Here is a 6000-nt window from a genome sequence, read left to right as displayed (position 1 = left end):
TGCCGAGTCACACGCGGCAAGGTTATCAAGTTCTGCAAACTTCAGTGGAGCCACCATACTGAAGATGAAGCCACCTGGGAACGGGAGGAATACCTACGGAAGGACCACCCTCACCTATTTTCTAGCCAACCCGAATCTCAAGGGTGAGATTCATCTTAAGGGGGGTAGGTTTGTAACATCCCAAATTTTCAATTTGGCATGCTATATACTAGATCATCATTGCATATAAATTCTACGCAACTCAACGACCCGCAGAGAGAGTTGGGGATTTCGTTATTTTCATATTTGAGTTTTCTCAAATTTTGGAAAAAAGTGGATCATTTGGTTTTAATTATTTTTCTCTCCGTATATTTCGTTTGCAAAATAAAAGAGAGGGAATAAAATGAATTTCCCAAAATAAATGAAATACTAGAGGAAAAATATTAAAACCAAATAAGTAATTATCTGGAAGTTTTATTGCAATTTTATTTGAATTAGAAAAATTGCACGCTTTCAAAAATTGCATTTTTAGGCCAAGAAAATGTTCATCTCGTTCTAAATATTTTATTTGGACGATGAAAATTTGTTTTGGCATTTTTAGATTTTTACTTTATTTTCTAGGATTTATTTTAGTTTCGGCGGAATTATTAAAAAAATCCGTTCGGACCGACCGGGCCGAAGCCCAGCCGGCCCAAGCCGCTCGCCGACTCCGAGCAGGAGTCCTGCCCCGCATCGCCGCATGCCGTGGCCGAGTCGGCTAGCCCCGCCGCCTTGCCCCCTCCCCCAAGCCGCCAGCCCCCCCCCCTTAAATAGCGCCATCGTCGCCCCCCACCACCTTACCAACCCGCGCAGCCAACCCCGCCGCCGCCGTGAGCCGCCGCCGTCGCCCCGTCCCGCCGCCGCCGCATGCCGCCGGAGCCGCTGCCTCGCCGCCGGAACCCGACCGCGCCGGAGGTATAGCCGCCGCTGCCGTTTTTCGTGAGAAAGCTGATTCGGTTTTTTACTGAAAACCCTAGGTTTTTTTTGATAGATCGGTTCGGTTTTTTCGGTTTAGTTATTTAGCGAGCGTCCGCTCATTCGTTCATTTTAATGAATGATGTTCACCCGTTAGCCGCAGACAGTGAACGTTCTTTGTTAGCCTATTCATCAGTTTTCTTTTTCCAGGGTTTTTCCGCGATTATTTTCGATCGCGATTTTAGCTCGGATCTTAGTTTTAGTTTATCTTTTCGCTCGTTTATCAGAATCATGCGATTCAAGCGCCTAGATCTTTGTTTCGAAGCCCTCTTTCTGTTTAGCCAAGTTGAAGAAGATTTTGGTACTATAAAATTTAACCTAAGTACAGATTAGTAATCGGATCTTGTTTCTTCCGTAGTTTGAGTTGCGGTTCTTCGTTTGATTTGATTCTTTTTGCAAACCGGAGTTCTTAAGTTGAACTTTCTGGTTAGATCTCTTATTTAAATTTTTACCCGTGCTTCTAGTTGATTGCTTATTGTATGCTTGTTTGTTTGTGATAGAGTACCCGGAGTGTGAAGCGTGCTACTACGAGTCTCTAGGTTTTGCGGATCATCAGCAAGGCAAGTAACACTTTGATCATAGCTCTTTTCTACCCAGTTTTATTGCATTAGATCAATCCTCAAACATTGCATGATTAGGATCTGATTAATATGTGGGTTTTCGGAAGTAGATGAGGTAGTACCTATTCACATGTTTATTACCAAACCTTTGGGAGTTACTTCTACGTACTGCTTATATTGCTATGCTATGCTAGTAGACGTGGATTGGGTGAGTGTATCCATGACAGATGTGAGTTTTGTTAATTAATGGTTAACTTAAGGTGGCAACTTAAATACACATCTGGGTGGATTGAGGCACCCGGGGAACCCAGTGTTGCTTGTACTTTTTTGGAAATCCTGGGGTACCGTGTGATTATCCTATGGACCGCCACCCAGGCTCAAAGGGATCATAAGATTATTCATGCTAGAAACTTCCGTGTGCAGCCACAAGCTATTATGGGCTCTAGCATAGTTGATTAAGTCGTGTGAAATCTTAAAGTGGTAGACTAGCAGATGTAGGGGAAAGTAGGTGTAACTGTCTACCCATCGTAAGGGGCTAACGCATCTGAAAGACTGTGTCTCGGTCATCCGTTTCTCAAACATCATGTAGTGTGAGAAATTCAATGGAGGAGATCGAGTCTTGTGGGGAAAAGTGCGCAAACCTCTGCAGAGTGTACAAACTAATCATGGTTAGTCGTGTCCCCGGTTATGGACATCTTGAGTATCTGGTTCTTGGATTATCATGTTGATCTCATCACTCTTAATATAATTTGTTTGGGTTTAATGTTGATGCTTAATGGGGATTGAGTTGGGTGAACCTTCTCAATGTTTAGCAACCACCATGATAGTTAAATAAAATTTATTCCTTTGTTGTAGGGAAAAATTGGCTTTATGCAAAATTGTAACCATAGAGCTTTCCACCAGCCATATTGCATGTAGTGATAGCAATTATTCGGCTCATTACTCTATGTGTTACATTGCCAGCATATTCCATGTGCTGACCCATTTCGGGCTGCAACATTCATGTTGTAGACTTTTCAGACGACGAGTAAGGTGCCTTAGATCGTGATCTTTCACTCAGTGATGTCGTTGGAGTTGATGGACTCACTTTATCTTCCAAGCCTTCCAATGTTATCATTTTTATATGGCCTTATATTAAGCCATATTATTGTAATAAGTTCTCTTTTGAGACATTCGATGTAATAAGTGTGTGATTGCTACTCTGTTATAAATCCTCGAGTACTGTGCGTGTCAGCATTACCGATCCAGGGATGACACTGATGCACAGAGATCAGACTGTTTGAAGTCTGGTCACTACATAGTCATATTCTTCATGATGCTCTCTTTATGTTTCAATCCTTATCTTTTATGTGAGCATCATTGAAATCATCATGCCTAGCTAAAAGACATTAAAGAAAAGCGCTTGTTGGGAGGCAACCCAATTTTACCTTTGTTCTTCGCTTTTTGCTCCTGTTTAGTAATAAATAAATAATCTAGCCTCTTGTTAGATATGGTTTAAGTTTTAATTAGTGTTTGTGCCAAGTAGAAACTTTGGGAAGACTTGGGTGAAAGTTAATGTGATCTTGCTGTAAAATAACAGATACTTTGCGCTCGCAAGATTAGCTGACATTTTTTAAAAGAAGAGTGCTTTTGAGTTGATTCTTTTTGCAGAAGAATAATAGACAAATTCCTCATGTCCACCAATTTATTTCAGAATTTGTGGAGTGTTAGAAGTATGGTTTCTATTCAGATCATTACAGACTGTTCTGTTTCTGGCAGATTCTGTTTTCAATGCATAGTTATCTTGTTTTCTAGTTTCTATGGCTTATATTGCTCAATATAAATTTTAGAAATGATATGGCACAGTAGGAATTATGTGATAACAATTATGAATCTTGTCTTTGACATTACAAAAGTGAATGGTTTACTCTTTATCATACTAACCCATCTTACGAAGTTCCGTTAAGTTTTTTGTGATTGAAGTTTTCAAGTTTTGAGTGAGATATCGATATGAGGAGAATAAGGAGTGGAAAGACCCTGAGCTTGGGGATGCCCAAGTCACCCCAAGGTAATATTCAAAGAAGACTCAAGCGCCTTAGCTTGGGGATGCCCCGGAAGGCATCCCCTCTTTCGTCTTCAAAATCATCGGTATACCTTACTCGGAGCTATATTTTTATTCGTCACATGATATGTGTTTTGCTTGGAGCGTATTTTCAATTTTACTTGCTACTTGAATAAAACCATTGGATCTGAAATCTTTAATGAAAAAGAATCCTCCCATGATTAGTTAATTATTTGATTACTCAGTGTTCTTCACTTATATCTTTTTGGAGTAGTTTGTCATTTACTCACGTGCTTCATGTATATCCTATGAGTAAATGGTTGAATGAATTGAATATCATAAATCTGAATTTATATATGTTTCATATGCTTATACCATGGGGAGTAATGACTTCACCCATAATAAGTATAGGTGGTAAATTTATTGAAAGTTAGCAAACCCAGAATTGGTCACTTGAACAATTCATGAAAGAATATTAAAGGAAGAGAGATTTCACATATAAATATACTATCTTGGACATCTTTTGTAATTGTGAGCACTCATTAAAATATGACATGCTAAAAGGTTGATGTTGGACAAGGAAGACAACGTGATGGGTTATGTTTTCCTATATCCGAAACGTTATATTGTCTTGGATCATCCAACATGTTGAGCTTGCCTTTCCCTCTCATGCTAGCCAAATTCTTTGCACCAAGTAGAGATACTACTTGTGCTCCCAAACATTCCTTAACCCAGTTTTGCCATGAGAGTCCACCATACCTACCCATGGATTGAGTAAGATCCTTCAAGTAAGTTGTCATTGGTGCATACAATAAAAATTGCTCCTTAAATATGTATGATATATTGGTGCGAAGAAAATAAGCTTTATACGAACTTGTGATAGGGAAGAAATAAAAGCGACAGACTGCATAATAAAGGTCTTTATCACAAGCGGCAATATAAAGTGACGTTCTTTTGCATCAAGATTTTGTGCATGCAACCATAAAAGCGCATGACAACCTCTGCTTCCCTCTGCGAAGGGCCTATCTTTTACTTTTATCTTCTACCCTTATACAAGAGTCATGGTGATCATCACCTTTCCTTTTTACACTTTTTCCTTTGGCAAGCACTTTGTGTTGGAGCGATTCAGATATATATACCCACCTGGATGTAGGTTTTCATAAATTATTATTGTTCACATTACCCTTGAGGTAAAAGGTTGGGAGGCGAAACTATAAGCCCCTATCTTTCTCTGTGTCCGATTGAAACTTTGAACCCATAAATATCACATCAGTGTTAGCAATTGTGAAAGGTTAACTAATAGTTGAGTATTTGGAGTTTGCTGAATCAAAGATCTTACATAGACCCTTCCCAAAAATAAGATGAATTGCAATTGTTTGATGACTAAGAGCATGGTTTGTTAGTTTTCAAGAAAGTTTATGATCTATACTTTAATATGTGAATAGCTTGTTACTTGATCATGAGAATTTTTATGAGTTGAGCTACTATTATGATATATAATGATGCTAGAAAAAGTGATTGAAACTATCATTGATCAAACTTAAGCACTTGCTAGCATTCACACTTCATAAATTATTTCTTGTATCATTTACCTACTCGAGGACGAGCGGGAATTAAGCTTGGGGGTGCTGATACGTCTCCAACGTATCTATAATTTATGAAGTATTCATGCCATGTTTATAATAGTTTTATATGATTTCGGTACGATTTGATTACAACTAGCCCGGACTGACGCTGTTTTCAACAGAACTACCGAGGTGTTGTTTTTGTGCAGAAATAAAAGTTCTCAGAATGCGCTAAAACTCAACGGAGATTTTTTGGAAAATATAAAAAATACTGGAACGAAAATCTACCGGAGGGAAGTCCCGAGGGCACCACGAGGGTGGAGGGCGCCCACGCCCCTAGGGCGCTCCCCCTGCCTCGTGGACTCCCCGTGGGCCCCCTTGACGTGAAATCAACCCCAACTCCTCCTATAAATCAAGAAAACCCCAGAACAGAAGAGAGATTGGAAGTTCTTCCACCGCTAGCCTCTGTAGCCATGAGAAATCAATCTAGGCCCTCTCTGGCACCCTGCCGGAGGGGGCCATCATCACCGGAGGCCATGGGGAAGGATCCCGGAGGAGACATCGTCGCCATGAAGGCCAAGGACCAGAGGGAAACCTCTCCCCATCCATGGGGGAGGCCATGAAGGAGGAAGCACAAGGGGGAGAACCTCTTCTCCTCTCTCTCGGTGGCGCCGAAGTGCCATCGAGAGGGGAATCATCGCCGCGGTGACCGTCTACATCAACATCACAATTGTCGGTGTCAAAACCGGTGGATCTCGGGTAGGGGGTCCCGAACTATGCGTCTAGGCGGATGGTAACAGGAGACAAGGGACACGATGTTTTTACCCAGGTTCGGGCCCTC

This window comes from Triticum dicoccoides, chromosome 7B, assembly GCF_002162155.2.
Source record: "Triticum dicoccoides isolate Atlit2015 ecotype Zavitan chromosome 7B, WEW_v2.0, whole genome shotgun sequence".
Classification (NCBI taxonomy): Eukaryota; Viridiplantae; Streptophyta; class Magnoliopsida; order Poales; family Poaceae; genus Triticum; species Triticum dicoccoides.
The sequence above is the reverse complement of the archived record's forward strand: the minus strand, read 5'-3'. Positions refer to the sequence as shown.